This window comes from Drosophila bipectinata, unplaced genomic scaffold (assembly GCF_030179905.1).
Source record: "Drosophila bipectinata strain 14024-0381.07 unplaced genomic scaffold, DbipHiC1v2 scaffold_270, whole genome shotgun sequence".
NCBI lineage: Eukaryota > Metazoa > Arthropoda > Insecta > Diptera > Drosophilidae > Drosophila > Drosophila bipectinata.
The window spans coordinates 1012-22142 of NW_027222921.1; the positions used below are offsets into that span (position 1 = coordinate 1012).

General features: G+C 36.3%; 1 long non-coding RNA gene across 1 annotated transcript; it reads right to left on the reverse strand.

The window, feature by feature from the left end:
- Positions 1 to 1202: 1202 nt before the first annotated feature.
- On the reverse strand, positions 1203 to 2558 carry LOC138927467 (uncharacterized). The gene is made up of 2 exons (XR_011443966.1): positions 2384 to 2558; positions 1203 to 1725 (listed from the first exon to the last, which is right to left on the reverse strand). It is a non-coding gene; the product is annotated as an uncharacterized lncRNA (long non-coding RNA).
- Between the last annotated feature and the right edge of the window lie 18573 nt (positions 2559 to 21131).

A 21131-nucleotide genomic window follows, 5' to 3' on the forward strand; every position in this document is an offset into this window, starting at 1 on the left:
TTATTAAATTTGACAAAAAATCTTTAATATATTTTTTTCTAAGATTAGGAAGCAGATTCATGGAAAATAGATCTTCAAATCGTTTAAGGTATTCCGCTAAAGAATCGGATGATTATTGGCAAAGATATGTTCTTCGCAGGGGCCACATTGACCATCCATGCCTAGGAAATTTGACAAAAAATCTAAAAAATATTATGTTCTGATATTGTGATGCAGATTCATGGAAAAGAGATCTTCAAATCGTTTAAGGTATTCCGCTAAAGAATCGGATGATTATTGGCAAAGATATGTTCTTCGCAGGGGGCCACATTGACCATCCATACATTTTTCAACATTTTGAAGAGGATCCCCCAGAAAATTTGACAAAAAATCTAAAAAATATTATGTTCTGATATTGTGATGCAGATTCATGGAAAATAGATCTTCAAATCGTTTAAGGTATTTTGCTAAAGAATCGGATGATTATTGGCAAAGATATGTTCTTCGCAGGGGCCACATTGACCATCCATACATTTTTCAACATTTTGAAGGGGACCCCCAGGAAATTTGACAAAAATCTAAAAAATATTATGTTCTGATATTGTGATGCAGATTCATGGCAAAGAGATCTACAAATTGGTTAAATAATTCCGCTAAAGAATCGGATGATTATAGGCAAAGATATGTCTTTCGCAGGGGGCCATATTGACCATTCATGCATTTTTCAACATTTTGAAGAGGATGCCCCAGAAAATTTGACAAAAAATCTGAAATATATTTTGTTCTAAGATTAGGATGCAGATTCATGGAAAATATATCTATAAATCGTTTAAGGTATTCCGCTAAAGAATCGAATGTTTATTGGCAAAGATATAGCCTTCAAAAATACAGCCTTAAAAAATATTATATTCTGATATTGTGATGCAGATTCATGAAAAAGAGATCTTCAAATCGTTTTAGGTATTCCGGTAAAGAATCGGATGATTATTGGCAAAGATGCATGCATTTTTCAACATTTTGAAGGGGATCCCCCAGAAAATTTGACAAAAAATCTAAAAATTATTTTCTACTGAGATTGTGATGCTGATTCATGGAAAATAGATCTACAAATCGTTTAAGGTATTCCGCTAAAGAATCGAATGTTTATTGGCAAAGATATGGCCTTCGCTGGGGGCCAATTTTGAAGGGGCTCCCCCAGACAATTTGACAAAAAGTCTATTGACTATTTGACTTTATTGGGCCGAAAAAAAATTTATGCTTTATTAATAATATAGACTGTTTTGGAAACCTAAACCATAATTTTTCAGATCAGAAGTAGCCGAGGGCAGAAGACAGGGATTGATTGAAGACGACTTAGATGAGCCACCAATAGCACATCAAAATTAGCAGGGGGCAGAAGACGGATTGATTGAAGAAGACTTAGATGAGCCACCAAAGATTTCTCGCATTTTTCAGGATTGCACCTTGCGTCTTTTATGTCTTTCACTAGTAGTAACTTTGCAAGCCTGCGGGATTTCAGAAGATTAGTTGCAGGATAGTAAATAACATAATGCAAAAAAGTCACCATCACAAACTCAAACATCTTTCTTTTCCTTGGATAAACGGCACCAGGCTCTGGCCGATGCTCTCGTCAGATCCCACCGAGTTTAAGTAATTGTCGAAGATTCTCTTGTCCATTGTTTAGCGATGATCTGTAAAAGGTAAAAAAGATCCGTATAAAGTCGTATCAAAGCCGTATAAGTTTTTCTGAAAAAAAAAGAGTGAAATAGTAGGAATATCATCAGACCAAAAGCGTTGTCCAAGGAAGCTTCTAACACTTTTCATGCTTTGTACATTGGCTTTGGCCAACTCGCTAACCCGACAAGATATGTAAAATCACGCAATCCGTACTACGATTGAAAATTTAAATAAAATTTTGATTAATTCCTATTTTTTTTTAGATGCGAAAATTATTCCTAGTTGAAAGCTGGGATGATTCCCTGGCACCGGCACCAAGACTTTTCAGTCTTTAGACCGATCTAATCCCAAATTGGCTTTTGCAAACTGGCTAACCCAACGAGATATGTAAACTCACGCGATCCGTACTTCGATTGAAAATTTAAATTAAATTTAGATTTATACCGATTTTTTTTTAGAAGCGAACATTTTCCCTGCTTAAAGCTGGGATGAATGCCTGGCACCGGTACCAATATGCTTCAGACTTTCCAGTCTTTACTATTTATTAATAAATAAATTAAAGTGCCTGGCACCGGCACCAAGACTTTTCAGTCTTTACTATTTATTAATAAAAATGCACTCGATAAACAATTTTTTTTTTCACTATTATGTTCTGAATATTAATTTAGACCGATCTAATCCCAAAGAAAGGAATATTTTTTGGGGGAATTTTTTTTTTCATACTCACCAGTCGTTGATTTTAATTTTTTTCAATATAAAACTTGTCACTGTAATTTAAATATTTTTTTTCAAAAAATAATTCAGAGACTATACTTTAAATTTTGCGTCTGGCTTCTAGCCGGTTGAAAAATATACTGATGCTTTCTATACAAATTCCGCCTTATATAGGCAGAAATTTGATCTCACAGCCTTCTACGAGACTAAAAAACCAAAAATTGAATATTGACAGATTTGATAGAAAAATGCCAGCCTGTTGGTTTTTTGGAAAACCTGGTTAATGCACACTACGGTATTTAAATGCGTTTTTTTTTTCTCAGTTCGTCACTGTTAGTGGGTTCAGTTTCCTTTTTCATGGCGGCCATGTCGCTTTGAGTAAGAAAAATGGGCTGTAATGGGTGCCAAAAGCCAACGACAGGAAAGTGGAAAGAGGAGGCCACGAGACAATTTATGCCAGCTTGATGAATTGTTTCAAAAATTGACAAATTATGGTCATAAGTGCTGCGATTAGTCCTTTCTTTGCCCTTTGGCTATACTTTCTTCCTTGCCAACTGTCCCAAGGATGTCTCCGCAAAACCACAATATGCATTATACACATTTGCAGATATAGCATCCACTCCAGTGCGAGCGTTGCAAGTTATTAATAATTCAATTTAGCCATTTCACAACAGGCGCCGGGTCAAAGGACTGTGGGCAAGCTTCGAACACGCAAAACACCCGATACCTTTCCACCCGAATCAGCCCCAGTCCGCCCTGTTCACCCCTTACTTCCTTCCTCCCCTTACTTCCTCCTTCCTACCTTTTCCATTTAGCGTTCAGCGTTAGCAGTTACCCGTTCCATTTCCATAGCCGAGACCTCATTACATATTCATGCAATTTAAGTGCGAAAGCTCATATAGTGGAATAATAATTTGAATTTAGTCCAAATGTATCTAAATGTACACCACACACCGAGTGCCACTTGTCCGACCAGTTCACGCGTTATTGGACCAACTTATACATCTGTATATATAAAAATTCTCTGTTCGTATCTACGTCATTTATAGACTTGAAAAGTTCTGAAACGTTTAAGCCTAAATTTTTACCCAACATGCTTTGAGGTTCCAGCTCGGCTTATGTCTACTTTTGATGTTGATAGCTTATCTGCGTTTGCGAATATATTAGTTTTTTCGCGTTTCCCCGTGCCCCTACTTTTCTATTTAGGCAGACAGCTAAGAAGAAAATGTCAAATGAAAATGTCAAAATGTCAGAAACGAAGTCATTAGAAACGAAGTCATGCCACCCAAGAAGTCGAATTTTGGTCGTCTTACTCGCAATACAAAAGCAAAAAGACGTAACATTTCGAATAGGACTGACGAAGAGCGGGCCTCCATTCGAGAGACTGAGCGGCTGAGAGCCACGCGGATGCACAACGCGGAATCACCAGAAACGCGAGCAGCTAGGCTTGAGCGAACACGATTAAGAGTTAGGCAGTCGCGTTCTGCAGCAATCGATTCGATTCGGTCTCGAAATAAAGAACGCGACAGGGCAAGGGTAGCTGAAGCGCGTTTACAGCTTGCAACAGATCGAAACCTGCAATACAATCGTCTTGCATTCCGATATAATCCAACTGTTGATTACATCTCGAATCGCAATGTCGTTATTTGCCGGATGAATCAGGTCTGCACACAGTGTCAGGCTCTCAAATTCAACAACGAACCAAAAGGATTGTGTTGCGCTTCCGGGAAAGTGAAATTGCCTCAACTTGAAGCACCACCAGAGCCTCTGCACTCTCTATTAGCTGGATCAACTGCTGAATCGAAGCATTTCCTGTCGAACATTAGGAAACACAACTCTTGCTTCGAAATGACGTCATTTGGTGCGAAAATTTTAACTGCGCAATTCATGCCAACTTTTAAAATCAAAGGACAAATCTATCACAAAGCCGGTTCCCTGCTTTCGTTCTCAGACAGCGAACACAAATTTCTTTAAATTTACTTCATTGGTGATGAGGGAGCTGAAGAAGCTTTTTCACGAATGGAACCATTTGGTGCGTTTGTTCAAAACAACAATCGATATGATGCCTTCGGACACCTATAAAATTGTCATTCATGCCGACAAAACGCCTGCTGGAGAACATATCAGGAGATAAAATGCTCCAACTATAGACGAAGTGGCAATTGTCATATTCGGGGATCAGCTCCAACCTCGAGTTATTTTTCTCCATCGACGAAACGATCGATTGGTAAACGTCGCAGAAACTCACCGTTGTTACGATGCTTTGCAGTATCCACTCATCTTCTGGGATGGTGCCGATGGATATCATTTCAATGTGAGGATGGTAGATCCAGTCAATGGTGTAGAAACGAATAAAAAGTGCAGCGCGATGAACTTTTACTCATGGCTTGGAGGACCGATGACAATCATATATTGAAATGTCGTCAGTTGTTTGATCAGTACATTGTCGATATGTATGCAAAAATTGAAACAGAACGTTTGCTGTTCCTCCGATTGAATCAGACGAAACTTCGGTCCGAGGAATATATCCATTTGCGGGATGCTGTGATGAATGACCGTAATACAACCAACGTTGGAAAGCTCACGATTTTGCCATCCTCATACATAGGTAGTCCACGAAAATTATTCTTTTTTGTTTGACTTATTTCTTATGCGTGCAACCACAATATGCCACAGCGAAACGTGGCAGGGTACTGCTAGTTTTTTCATAAATTTGATGCATTTCCTTCCTCAAAACTGATATTTTTAAGTGACGGTAATATTATCAGAAGTCTGTTCTTAAAACTCAATAGGAGCTTTTATAATCTGTATATGCTACACATCGAATACGATCTTCTGAGTATATTGTAACAATAGAAATTTTTGCAAAACATCCAGCCATCCCAAACTTACAATTTCTCTCCAATAACATAACATATTAATTTACAAAAAACAAAATCTAAGTTAAATTAAATTTATGGGTTTTTTCTGACCATGCTGGCGATTAAGAAACAATTATGTCTTTTATGTCATTGTAGTTACTTGGATTATTAGTGACTGGATCTTTGATGTTTAATGTTGATTTAAATTTTACGGGGTACAGGATTGTTAGTATGAAATTATTATTGTCAGACTTTTAAAATTTTATTAAATAAGAAACACAGTCGTCGAACTTGTTGGAAGTCTTTCTGGATCGGCAGCATTTTTTCGAATTCCTTGCCCAATTTAAGGAATGCCTGATGGCTTTTTACCATAGAGTTTTTTGAATAAACGAACTTGCATTCCCTTAAAAACCCACTATTCTTATCGACATCTGCCACTTTTAGACTCGAAGCACTCAAAACGAACAGCAGAGCTACAATAACACTACCTTTCATTTTAGCAGAATAATAAAGACTGATTAGCTGGCTGAAGTACTATTATATTAAATAATCTCTGTCCGAATAAGAGAAACATCGAGCATGCTCTTGCGGATATTTTTTTGTTCCCTTTTCTTCCATTATCAAAACTTACCTAAATTGGCCGAAAGTTAATTTGTGCTTTATTGATATTACGGACTGTTTGGAAAGCATTAATCCTATGCTTTATTTTCAGATCATAACCCTTGGGATGAACACATTTTTCTAGGTGATCTGTTAAACAAATACTCCCATAGATTAATTCTATTATTCTTCCAACATGATTAATGAAGTCATCTGTTTTGGGCCACTTATTGGCCACTTTTTCTTATTGATTTTAATTTTTGATAAACTCTTCAAAATAAATCAACTGACATATAATTAATGCAGAAGTCAGACTGCAAGTCTGCACCTCATTTGCAACACCTTTGCTCTTCGATTATCACTCCTTGTCAGCATGGCTTTATTAAGCGTCACTCCACCACCACAAACTTATTGGAGTTGACATCCTTTGTCATAGACGGCTTTTGTAAGGGATATCAAACCGATGTAATTTACACAGACTTCAGCAAAGCATTTGATTCAGTTAATCACTCACTCTTGTTGAGTAAACTGAATATGCTGGGTTTTCCTAAAGACCTCTTAACGTGGATCTCCTGCTACCTAGATGGAAGGACACAAAGAGTCTTATTTAAAAACATACAGTCCCGTCTGGTCCGTGCTACATCCGGCGTCCCTCATCTTGGCCCGTTATTATTTACGCTTTTTATAAACGACTTGCCCCCTGCTTTAACGAACTCTTATGCAGATGATGTAAAGCTTTGTCTTCAATATAAATCCGTCTCTGCCCAACGCAGTCTTCAGTCTCACCTTGATAACTTTCAAAAATGGTGTTGGGCTAATGATCTTAATGGATCAAAATGCAAGCGTATGTCTTTTTATCGTTCTTGCCCTCTGCAAGCTACGTATTCCATTAATGGGATTGCCTTAGAAAAATTAACCCAGCTTAATGATCTCCGCATCCTATTAGACATAAAACTTAAATTTGCCGACAATATTTGCTTAATGGTTAATAGGCTAAAGGAGTCCTTGGTTTTATTAAAAGGTGGTCAAAAGAATTTAATGACCCCTATATAACCAAAACTTTATTCATTTCTTTGGTCCGTCCTATACTAGAGTACGGTTCATGTGTCTGGAGTCCCCAATATGGAGTACATAAGGACCGCATAGAATCCGTACAAAAGAACTTTTTAATATTTGCACTTAGAGGTCTATGCAAATCTTCAGCTTCCATCCTTCAGTAGCAGACTTTTACTTATAAACTTACCTAGCTTAACAAATCGTAGGACAATGCTCGGTGTAGTCTTTCTGCATAACCTTATTAACGGGGATGTAGATAGCCAGCATTTACTAAGACGCTTAAATTTTAACATTCCTGGTAGAAGGATTAGAAACTTTAGTCCTCTATTCCTTAGCCATTGTAGTTCGACATATGCACTGCACGACCATTTTAGGGTCTTATGGTCGAACTACAAGGGTCTCCCCTATATTACATCTCTTTCCTCACCCTCTAATTAAAATTATAGAATTTAAATTTCCTTACTAACTCTCTTAGCTTAAAAATTTCAATTAGCTTAATATGTACTAACAAATCGTTTCTCGAGCGCTCTCGGTCGTCTGGGGCTCTAAGCTTTATGGTGAATACATTAATGCTAGCTGATGATCTAATTGATGCACAAGCCATTTCCAAATTCTGAAAGACCGTGAAAAAAAAAAAAAAAAAAAAAAAAAAAAGTAATCAGAACGTAAAGCAAAGCTTTAATAACACGACCGTCCGTTTTAAAAATAGAATAGAAACTGAATTAAATCTAAGACTAACAGGCGCTTTTCAGCAGTCTTCTCTTAAATACAATAGGAACTTAAATTATCTCTGTCCGATTAATAGCATCATCAAGCATGCTCTTGCGTACATTTTTGTTGATCCCCTTTCCTCCCATTATGAAAACTTTATTGGGCCGAAACTTATTTTTTGCTTTATTAATAATATAGACTGTTTTGGAAACCTAAACCTTAATTTTTCAGATCAAAATTAGCCGAATGCAGAAGACAGGAATTGACAGGGAGCCACCAATGTCTCATCAAAATTAGCAGGGGGCAGAAGACTGGGATTGATTGAAGACGACTTAGATGAGCCACCTAAGATTTCCCGCATTTTTCAGGATTACACACCTTTCGTCGCTTGCATGCCTGCGGGTTTTTATTGCAAAAAACCCTCGGATAAACGGCACCAGGCTCGGGCCGCCCTTCTAATCAATTCTTGGGGTTTCATCGAACAGTGTTTTTCCCGGTAAGCACGCACGAAGTTTAGGTATCCATTATTCATAATAGGACCGGGCTTGCAGGTTTTCTTAGGTTTTGACTTGCACGTCTTCTTAGGTTTCGCGCACTTCTTCTTCTTGCGGGCACATGTAGGCTTTTTCTTGGCTTTGCAAGATTTGCCTGTCAGCATACCTTCGGTGGAGGGCTCGGTCACGGACAGTTTGCTCTCGTCGGACCCCACCGAATTCAACCGAATTCAACTAATCGTCGAAAATTCTCTTGTCCATAGTTTAGCGATGATACGTAAAAGGTAAAAAAGATCCGTATAAAGTCGTATCAAAGCCGTATAAATTTTTCTGAAAAAAAAGAGTGAGATGGGATCAACAGCAAAAGCAACAGCAGCAACTGCAGATGCACCAAAATTTGCATGCAAACAACCCCTCTTCCTGCCACATCGACCCTTTCAGCTCCTGTCGCTTGGATGCTGGCTGCACACGTAACTGATCGGTGGCAACAACTGCAGCAGTAATTGCAACAAACAATTAGTGTCACTTGGATTTAGGTTTTCGATCGGCTGCCTCGACATTTTCGGCCACAATAACAGTGCAGCGTCCCCGCTAGCTATCCCCTTTATGGTTGTCATCGGGGAAAAGTTGATCAATCAGGGAGTATAATTTATTTACGATTTCGACGGCAAAAGAAAACTAAGAGCACCGATTAACTACCGACTTTTCTCCGATAGAAACAAAAATCGCGGCTTGATTTATCGTCGACCTTCTCTGGTAACTGCATGTGGTTGCAACATGTAAATGACACCATTAATAGGCGGAGGCGTGGTAAGGTGGTGCTTGCCTGTCGTCAGGCTGCCCTCAGCATTACTTTAAGGCTAGATAGGCGGGCAATACCATCCGACATCTAGACAAGCACGCGGCCCTGTCCAAAGGCGTTGCCCAAGGAAGCTTCTAACACTTTCATGCTTTGCAACCGTACATTGGCTTTGGCCAACTCACTAACACGACAAGATATGTAAACTCACGAAATCCGTACTACGATTGAAAATTTAAATAAAATTTTGATTTTAGATGCGAAAGTTATTCCTAGTTGAAAGATGGAATGAATGCCTGGCACAGGCACCAAGACTTTTTAGTCTTAACTATTTTTTAATAAAAATACTGAATATTAATTTATACCGATCTTATCCCAAAAAAAGGAATATATTTTGGTGGAATTTTTTTTTTTCATTTTTACCAGTTGTTGATTTTAATTTTTTTCAATATAAAAATTGTTACTGTAATTTAAATAATTTTTTTTCAAAAAATAATTCAGAGACAGAATTTTCTAACTCTTTCGTCAACCAATCACTGAAAATAATTTTAATGCCCTTGCAGAGGGTATTATAATTTTGGTCAAAAGTGTGCAACGCAGTGAAGGATACATCTTCGACCCTATAAAGTATATATATTCTTGATCAGGATCACCTCCTGAGCTGATATGAGCATGTCCGTCTGTCCGTCTGTCTGTCTGTTTCTACGCGAACTAGTCTCTCAGTTTTAAAGCTATCGTCTTGAAACTTTGCACACACTCTTCTTTCCTTTGCACGCATTATAAATCGGAACGGGTCGGCCGACTATATCCTATAGCTGCCATATAACTGATTGATCGGAAATGACCCAACTTTTGTGTTTTTGAAGATAGAATGCTGAAACTTAGTACAGATTTTATTTTTGGCCAGTTGATCGCACCTACCAAATTTCATTAGGATCGCCGACTATATCCTATAGCTGCCATATAACTGAACGATCGGAAATGGTATTTGGTAGTTATAAGTAGTTGAAGTTAGAAGCTGGGGACTTTTTTTAGATTTTTTATTTTTGTTTTATTTGGTTTTATTTTGATGTAATCATAAGGATCGGCCAAATATATCCGATGTTTGCGATATATATCCGGGTTTAACTGCAACCAGAAGTCGTAAAAAAAAAAAAGATTCTGAAACATGCCGCCTGTTTTTCTTTTCATATAGAATATATGTAGTTATGTAGTATGTTTACAGCATTACCACCAAAAAACCATGTTTTGAATAGTTTTCTAAGCAGCAGTTGTAAAAAAGAAACTTATATTGAAACATGCCGTCTTTTTTTATTTGGGTATGATATATGTATGTGTAGCTTTCTAACTCTTTCACCAACCAATCACTGAAAAGTAATTTGTGGTTATTTTTACAGCTTTACCAGCAAAAAACCATGTTTTTAATAGTTTTCTAACCAGCAGTTGTAAAAACGACACTTATATTGAAACATGCCCTCTATTTTTATTTTGGTATGGTATATGTGTAGTTTTCTAATTCTTTCGTTAACAAATCATTGAAAAAAATTTTTACCATTTTTAGAAAACTTTCCATCATAAAACCTTGTGGGTAACATTTTTCTAACCAGAAGTCGTAAACAAAACAATGATATTGAAGCTTGCCGCCTGTTTTTGATATAAAATATATGTAGTCTTTTCTCAATAAATCACTAAAAAGTAATTTGTGGTTATTTTTACAACATTTATCTGCAAAAACCATGTTTTTTTTATAGTTTTAACTGGTAAATGGTAACTGGTTTATTAGGTAACTGTTTTCTAACCCGAAGTCGTAAACAAAACAATGATATTGAAGCTTGCCGCCTGTTTTTGATATAAAATATATGTAGTCTTTCCTCAAGAAATCACTGAAAAGTAATTTGTGGTTATTCTTACAACATTTATCTACAAAAACCATGTTTTTTTTTATAGTTTTCTAACCAACAGTTGTAAAAAAGATACTTATATTAAAACATGCGGTTTTTTTTTTTTTTTGGGATGATATATGTGAAGTTTGCTAATTCTTTCGTCAACCAATCACTGAAAATAATTTGTACCATTTTCAGAAAACTAACCATCTTAAAACAATGTTGGTAAATGCCTTTTAACCAGAAGTCGTAAACAAAACAATGATATTGAAGCTTGCCGCATTTCCTCAACAAAGCACTAAAAAGTAATTTGTGGTTATTTTTACAACATTTATCTGCAAAAACCATGTTTTTTAATAGTTTTTTAACCAGCAGTTGTAAAAATGGCACTTATATTGAAACATGCCGTCTATTTTTATTTTGATATGATATATGTCTAGTTTCTGTAACTCTTTCGTCAACCAAGCACTGAAAAGTAATTTGTACCATTTGTATAAAACTGACCATCATAAAACCATGTTGGTAACTGTTTTTTAACCAGAAGTCGTAAAAAAAACAATGATTTTGAAACATGCCGCCTGTTTTTCATTTGATATAGAATATACATATGTAGTTATATAGTACTTTTACAGCATTTACCACCAAAAAACCATGTTTTATATAGTTTTCTAACCAGCAGTTGTGAAAAGGATACTTATATTGAAACATGCCGTCTTTTTTTATTTATGTATGATAAATTTATGTGTAGTTTTTTAATTCTTTCGGCAACCAATCATTGAAAATAATTTGTACCATTTTTAGGAAACTGACCATCATAAAACCATGTTGGTAACTGTTTTCTAACCAGAAGTCGTAACTGTTTTCAAAAGCTTGCCGCCTTTCCTCAACAAATCACTGAAAAGTAATTTGTGGTTATTTTTGCAACATTTATCTACAAAAATAATGTTTTTTTTTATAGTTTTCTAACCAACAGTTGTAAAAAAGATACTTATATTGAAACATGCCGTCTTTTTTATACCCTTGCAGAGGGTATTATTATTTTGTCCAAAAGTGTGCAATGCAGTGAAGGAGACATCTCCGACCCTATAAAGTATATATATTCTTGATCAGGATCACCTCCTGAGTTAATATGAGCATGTCCGTCTGTCCGTCTGTCTGTCTGTTTCTACGCGAACTAGTCTCTCAGTTTTAAAGCTATCGTCTTGAAACTTTGCACACACTCTTCTTTCCTTTGCACGCAGTATATGAGTCGGAACGGCCGGGATCGGCCGACTATATCCTATAGCTGCCATATAACTGATTGATCGGAAATGGTATAACTTTGGTGTTTTTGGAGATAGAAAGCTGGAACTTAGTACAGATTATATTTTTGGTCAGTTAATCCGACCTACAAAATTTCATTAGGATCGGCCGACTATATTCTATAGCTGCCATATAACTGAACGATCGGAAATGACCCAACTTTCGTGTTTTTGATGATAGAAAGCTGGCACTTGGTACACATTCTATTTTTGGTCAGTTAATCCGATCTACCAAATTTCATAAAGATCGGTTTACTATATCTTATAGCTGACATATAACTGTACGATCGGAAATGGTTTTTGGCAGAAATATCAACTTTCGTATTTTTGAAGATAGAAGCTTGGGACTTTTTTTTAGATTTTTTATTGTAATTAATTGGTTTTATTATTATGTAATCATAAGGATCGGCCAACTATATCCGATTTTTGCGATATATATCCCGTTTTAGCTGCAAGGGTATATCAACTTCGGCTCCGCCCGAAGTTAGCTTTGCTTTCTTGTTTTTTTATAGTTTTCTAAACAACAGTTGTAAAAAAAAAACTTATATTGAAACATGCCGTCTTTTTTTTATTTTGGTATGATATATGTGTAGTTTTCTAATTCTTTCGTCAACCAATCACTGAAAATAATTTGTAAATAAAATGTTTTGTAAACCAGAAGTCGTAAACAAAACAATGATATTGAAGCTTACCGCCTTTCCTCAAACAAATCACTGAAAAGTAATTTGTGGTAATTTTTACAACATTTATCTGCAAAAACCATGTTTTTTTATAGTTTTCTAACCAACAGTTGTAAAAAAGATACTTATATTGAAACATGCTGTTCTTTTTTTTTTTGGTACGATATATGTGTAGTTTTCTAATTCTTTCGTCAAACTAATCACTGAAAATAATTTGTACCATTTTCAGAAAACTAACCATCTTAAAACAATGTTGGTAACTGTTTTTTAACCAGAAGTCGTAAACAAAACAATGAAATTTAAGCTTGCCGCCTTTCCTCAACAAATCACTGAAAAGTAATTTGTGGTTATTTTTCCAACATTTATCTACAAAAACCATGTTTTTTTTATAGTTTTTTACAGTTGTAAAAAAGATACTTATATTGAAACATGCCGTCTTTTTTTATTTTGGTATGATATATGTGTAGTTTTCTAATTCTTTCGTCAACCAATCACTGAAAATAATTTGTAAATAAAATGTTTTGTAAACCAGAAGTCGTAAACAAAACTATGATATTGAAGCTTGCCGCCTTTCCTCAACAAATCACTGAAAAGTAATTTGTGGTTATTTTTCCAACATTTATCTACAAAAACCATGTTTTTTTTTATAGTTTTCTAACCAACAGTTGTAAAAAAGATACTTATATTGAAACATGCCGTCTTTTTTTATTTTGGTATGACATATGTGTAGTTTTCTAATTCTTTCGTCAACCAATCACTGAAAATAATTTGTAAATTTAATGTTTTTTAACCAGAAGTCGTAAACAAAACTATGATATTGAAGCTTGCCGCCTTTCCTCAACAAATCACTGAAAAGTAATTTGTGGTTATTTTTCCAACATTTATCTACAAAAACCATGTTTTTTTTTTATAGTTTTCTAACCAACAGTTGTAAAAAAGATACTTATTTTGAAACATGCCGTCTTTTTTTATTTTGGTATGATATATGTGTAGTTTTCTAATTCTTTCGTCAACCAATCACTGAAAATAATTTGTACCATTTTTAGGAAACTGACCATCATAAAACCATGTTGGTAACTCTTTTCTAACCAGAAGTCGTAAAAAAAAAAATGATATTGAAGCATGCCGCCTGTTTTTCATTTGATAAAAAATATATGTAGTCTTTCCTCAACAAATCACTGAAAAGTAATTTGTGGATATTTTTACAACATTTACAAAGTTTTTTTTATAGTTTTCTAACCAACAGTTGTAAAAAAGATACTAATATTGAAACATGCCGTCTTTTTTTTTATTTTGGTATGATATATGTGTTGTTTTCTAACTCTTTCATCAACCAATCACTGAAAAGTAATTTGTACCATTTTTAGAAAACTGACCATCATAAAACCAAGTTGGTAACTGTTTTTTAACCAGAAGTCGTAAACAAAACTATGAAATTTAAGCTTGCCGCCTTTCCTCAACAAATCACTGAAAAGTAATTTGTGGTTATTTTTCCAACATTTATCTACAAAAACCATTTTTTTTTTATAGTTTTCTAACCAACAGTTGTAAAAAAGATACTTATATTGAAACATGCCGTTTTTTTTTATTTTGGTATGATATATGTGTAGTTTTCTAATTCTTTCGTCAACCAATCACTGAAAATATTTTGTACCATTTTTAGGAAACTGACCATCATAAAACCATGTTGGTAACTCTTTTCTAACCAGAAGTCGTAAAAAAAAAAAATGATATTGAAGCATGCCGCCTGTTTTTCATTTGATAAAAAATATATGTAGTCTTTCCTCAACAAATCACTGAAAAGTAATTTGTGGATATTTTTACAACATTTATATGCAAAAACCAAGTTTTTTTTTATAGTTTTCTAACCAACAGTTGTAAAATAGATACTTATATTGAAACATGCCGTCTTTTTTTATTTTGGTATGATATATGTGTAGTTTTCTAATTCTTTCGTCAACCAATCACTGAAAATAATTTGTACCATTTTTAGGAAACTGACCATCATAAAACCATGTTGGTAACTGTTTTCTAACCAGAAGTCGTAAAAAAAAAAATGATATTGAAGCATGCCGCCTGTTTTTCATTTGATAAAAAATATATGTAGTCTTTCCTCAACAAATCACTGAAAAGTAATTTGTGGATATTTTTACAACATTTATATGCGAAAACCAAGTTTTTTTTTATAGTTTTCTAACCAACAGTTGTAAAATAGATACTTATATTGAAACATGCCGTCTTTTTTTATTTTGGTATGATATATGTGTAGTTTTCTAATTCTTTCGTCAACCAATCACTGAAAATAATTTGTACCATTTTTAGGAAACTGCCCATCATAAAACCATGTTGGTAACTGTTTTCTAACCAGAAGTCGTAAAAAAAAAAAATGATATTGAAGCATGCCGCCTGTTTTTCATTTGATAAAAAATATATGTAGTCTTTCCTCAACAAATCACTGAAAAGTAATTTGTGGTTATTTTTCCAACATTTATCTACAAAAACCATTTTTTTTTTATAGTTTTCTAACCAACAGTTGTAAAAAAGATACTTATATTGAAACATGCCGTTTTTTTTTATTTTGGTATGATATATGTGTAGTTTTCTAATTCTTTCGTCAACCAATCACTGAAAATATTTTGTACCATTTTTAGGAAACTGACCATCATAAAACCATGTTGGTAACTGTTTTCTAACCAGAAGTCGTAAACAAAACCATGATATTGAAGCTTGCCGCCTTTCCTCAACAAATCACTGAAAAGTAATTTGTGGTTATTTTTGCAACATTTATCTACAAATAAAATGTTTTTTTTTATAGTTTTCTAACCAACAGTTTTAAAAAAGATACTTATATTGAAACATGCCGTCTTTTTTTATTTTGGTATGATATATGTGTAGTTTTCTAACTCTTCGTCAACCAATCAATGAAAAGTAATTTGTACCATTTTTAGAAAACTGACCATCATAAAACCAAGTTGGTAACTGTTTTTTAACCAGAAGTAGTAAAAAAAACAATGATTTTTAAAAATGCCGTCTGTTTTTCATTTGGAATAGAATATATGTAGTTATGTAGTATTTTTACAGCATTTACCACCAAATGACCATGTTTTGAATAGTTTTCTAAGCAGCAGTTGTAAAAAAAATACTTATATTGAAACATGCCGTATTTTTTTATTTTTGTATGATATATGTATGTGTAGTTTTCTAACTCTTTCATCAACCAATCACTGAAAAGTAATTTGTGGTTATTTTTACAGCGTTCGTTATAAGGTGTTCGTTTGCGAACGTCGGCGAGTGCAGACGTGCTTTTTTTTTGTCTTCTTATCGTGCAACGAAAATTAAACAAAAACTAAGCATAGTGCAGTGCAAGCTCTAAACAAAAATACACAGTGGGCGAAAAGACGCTTAGTGCGATGAACTTCGTACTTTTTGTGTAAATAAAAAATAAGAAAATCAAAAACATTAAGCTATGAGTGAATTCGACACTCATACGGTGCTCCAACGTCAGCAAGACGAGCGTCGACTTTCTTTGCTACGTAACAACGCATACCACTCATTTGTGTCAACGCAAGACAACGCGACCGCAAACCCAACTAAAATTAAACAACCGCGATCATTAACCCCAACCCCGAGTAATGAACTCTATCCAACATCGCAAGGCAGGGCGCGTTCTTGCTCTCCTGCGCTCTCGTTGGATAAAACCCCATACCCTTCCCTCATGCCTGCCTGCATAGCCACGGTCACCAGGACAGTGACGTCATTAGCAACTGCAACGGCAACTATTACAACAACTACGATGGTATCGACTGCTCGCGCAATACCATCTACCGTAATATCGGAAACTGCTGTGCAAGCAAATAATGCAGCACCTTACACCAGCGTGCCCCCTTCAAAACAACGTTCGGCCGTACAGACTCTTATGGATTGCTACATACAAATAAAACGAAAGCTCAGCCCGCAGAACTCTAGACTTGGTAACTCTGCTAAAATAACTCGAGGCACCTCAAAACAATCTACAATAGAGAAGCCCATAGAAGCAAACAGATTTGCTATTTTGGCAGATAAATCCGATGATACACCTCCTGAAGTCATCGTAGGGGACAACAAAAAGCCTAAGCCGCCACCGATTTACATCCGAGAGAAAAGTTCGAATGCTCTCGTTAACTCGATACTGAATCTTATAGGACCAGAAATATTCATGAAACTAAAGTTCAGACTAATACGGCAGAAAACTACAGAATTTTGTCGAAGTATTTAAACGACAATAATAAAAACTTCTACACGTACCAATTAAAAAGTAGTAAGGGCAAGCAAGTAGTACTAAAAGGTATCGAGCCGGAAGTAACACCAGATGAAGTAACAAGAGCACTGATGGAGAAAGGTTTTAATGTAAAAAATGTTATTAACATTTTGAATAGAGAAAGAAAGCCTCAACCTCTTTTCAAGGTAGAACTTGAACCCGAAACCAAATCCAAGTGTGGAGGCAACCATACGGCTAACTACAGGGGCTGTCCAATCTACAAGGAACTGAAAAGTCGTACACACCAAAGAGTGACCACTGCTCACTCACATACACCACCTATAATCTACACGTAATGTCTTCCCCCCTTCAGCTGTAAAATCTTTAGCCAATAATGAGGTCACCCACAAATCCGCAAGCTCTTAAAAGTACCGCTCCCACCAATCCAAGATCATCAGTTTCCCCTCATCAACCAGAAGAACCGTCTACGAACAAACTTGAAACATTGATATGTAATCTTCAACAAAGTATGATGGAGTTCATGTCATTCATGCAGACAACTATGCAAGATCTTATGCGAAACCAGAACGTTTTGATTGAGCTGCTTGTTGCTCAAAAACAGACTAAATAATCAATGGCTCCACTCCGTATAGCACTGTGGAACGCAAACGGCGTCTCTCAGCGCAAACTCGAGTTAACTCAGTTCCTTATTAATTACCATATCGATGTAATGCTACTCGCAGAAACTCATCTCACAAATAAATATAATTTTCGAATTCGAGGCTATCTATTCTACAACACGAATCACCCAGACGGGAAAGCTCATGGAGGCACTGGGATTCTGATTAGAAATCGCATCAAGCACTGCTTCCACAATAACTTCGCCACTAACTTCATGCAAGCTACATCAATAGATGTGCAAATGGATTCCCGATCTTTAAATCTTGCCGCCGTATACTGTCCTCCTCGGTTTACAATATCAGAATCCCAATTCATGGAATATTTCAACTCTCTGAGCGAACACTTTATAGCAGCAGGAGACTTCAACGCCAAGCACACGCACTGGGGATCTCGACTTGTGACTCCTAAGGGAAGGCAGTTTTACAATGCAATAATAAAAGCAAGCAACAAGCTAGACTGTGTGTCACCTGGGACACCTACATGATGGCCAACAGATCCTAGAAAACTGCCAGACTTGATAGATTTTGCAGTCACAAAAAACATTCCTCGCAACCTGATAAGTGCCAACTCCTTACCAGATCTATCGTCCGATCACTCGCCTGTACTTTTTCATCTTAATCTACATCCAGTTGCGGTAGATAAACCATTCAGACTAACAACGAATAAAACCAATTGGCTTAAGTACAAAAAATATATAAGTTCACACATTGAGTTGAATCCACGTTTGAATGACGAAGCTGATATCAACTCATCCACAAATACTCTTGAATGCGTCTTGTTCGCAGCAGCTTGCGTATCCACTCCACAAACGCAAAAAACATCGTACAATAATATTTACACGAACGTTGAAATAGAGCAGCTCGTTCTAGCAAAGCGACGCTCACGGCGCGAATGGCAATCCAACAGATCACCATCCGCAAAACAAAGGTTAAAAGACGCTACAGAGAGGCTCTCAGCTGCACTTCGTCATGAAGAAGAAAAACATTACGTAGAACAGTTATCCCCAATGAGCTCCAAGTTCCCACTTTGGAGAGCACACTCATCTCTCTGCGCACCAATCGAATCTGCAATGCCAATAAGGACATCCACAGGCAACTGGGCTCGAAGCGACGAAGAAAGAGCCGTCAGATTTGCAGAGCATCTTCAAAATGTATTTCAGCCCAACACATCATCAAACGGGATCTCACTGCCAGCAACATCAGATATCGACACATCAACGTATGAAATTATTGTATTTAGGCCACATGAGTTACTCAAAATCATAAACGAACTCAACCCAAAACAAGAAAGGAAAGCTAACTTCGGGCGGAGCCGAAGTTTATATACCCTTGCAGCTAAAACCGGATATATATCGCAAACATCGGATATAGTTGGCCGATCCTTATGAAATTTGGTAGGATGGATCAAAATATAATCTGTACCAAGTTCCAGCTTTCTATCTTCAAAAACACAAAAGTTGGGTCATTTCCGATCGTTCAGTTATATGGCAGCTATAGGATATAGTCGGCCGATCCTTATAAAATTTGGTAGGTTGGATCAACTACCCAAAAATAGAGTCTGTACTAAATTCCAGCTTTCTATCTTCAAAAACACGAAAGTTGGGTCATTTCCGATCGTTGAGTTATATGGCAGCTATAGGATATAGTCGGCCGATCCTTATGAAATTTGGCATGTCGTATTATTTTGCCAAAAATAGCTCTCATGTCAAATTTGAACTCTCTAACTCTAAAAACACCAAAGTTATACCATTTCCGATCAATTAGTTATATGGCAGCTATAAGATATAGTCGGCCGATCCGCGCCGTTCCGACTTATATACTGCGTGAAAAGAAAAGAAGGGTGTGTGCAAAGTTTCAAGACGATAGCTTTAAAACTGAGAGACTAGTTTGCGTAGAAACAGACAGACGGACAGACGGACAGACGGACATGCTCATATCAACTCAGGAGGTGATCCTGATCAAGAATATATACTATACTTTATAGGGTCGGAGATGTCTCCTTCACTGCGTTGCACACTTTTGGACAAAATTATAATACCCTCTGCAAGGGTATAAAAATATCCAGGATGCGACCTAATATCACCAAAAATGATTATTGAACTTCCTTGCTGTGCTGTTCGAGCATTTGCCAGCTCTTCAATGCAATAACGAGACACGGACACTTTCCACAGAGATGGAAAAAGTCGATCATTATAATGTTACCAAAACCTGGCCGCACAATCGCTTTATCATATAGACCAATTAGTTTACCAACGTGTGTATCAAAACTCTTTGAAAAATGCTTCGGTTTATCAATCCCGATTTATCATTTCGGCTTTCGAGAAAAACACGGAACCATTGAGCAATTCAACCGCATAACCTCAGAAATCCGAAATACATTCGAACAAAAGGAGTACTGCCCTGCGATATTTCTGGACGTATCCCAAGCTTTCGACAGAGTATGGTTAGAAGGTCTAATGCACAAAATTATAGAAATGCTCCCAACCAACACTCACAAACTTCTGAAGTCATACCTATACAACAGGAAATTCTCAGTAAGATGTAAATCAGCCATGTCCGATGACTACATCATTTGAGTGGAAGTTGCTCAAGGCAGCGTGCTTGGACCAACACTCTACCTTATCTACACTGTGGACATCCCAACGAGCAGGAATCTAACCACATCCACTTTTGCAGATGACACAGCGATTCTAAGCCGCGCGAGATGCCCCAAGCAAGCAACGGCGCAACTTGCTATACACCTGGTGGCAGTGGAGAAATGGCTATCCGACTGGCGAATCAAAGTTAACGAACAAAAATGCAAAGTCTTGCAAAAATGCAAGACTGCCCTCCACTTATTCTTAACAACACAGTGGTTCTGATAGCAAATGCAGTAACATATCTTGGCGTACACCTCGATAGACGGCTTACCTGACGCAGCCACATTGAAGCCAAAAGAACGCATTTAAAGCTCAAAGCAAACAGCCACCACTGGCTTATCAATAGCCGCTCGCCCCTTAGCTTGGACTACAAGGTACTCCTATATAACACCATCTTGAAACCAATCTGGATGTATGTACGGCTCCCAGTTGTGGGGGAATGCCAGTAACAGCAGTGTGGATATAATGCAACTCAATCAAAAATTCTATCTATCAGTACATCCAAATCATCTCGCGAGAGCCCTCACGTGAGTTTCTAGCAGTTCTCGTCTTCGCCGAAACGACCTCCCAATCCAGCGCTAATTATAAGGACCACGTAGTCTTTATTCTGTTCAAAGCAAACTGTAGATATTGTATTATTTTAAGATTTGCAACCTTATTGTTAGACTCATAAAGAGTGATCCAATCAAAACCAACTAAGCTTAAAAAAAAAAAAATTTTTACAGCGTTTACCAGCAAAAAACCATGTTTTTAATAGTTTTCTAACTAGCAGTTGTAAAAACGACACTAATATTGAAACATGCCGTTCTATTTATTTTGG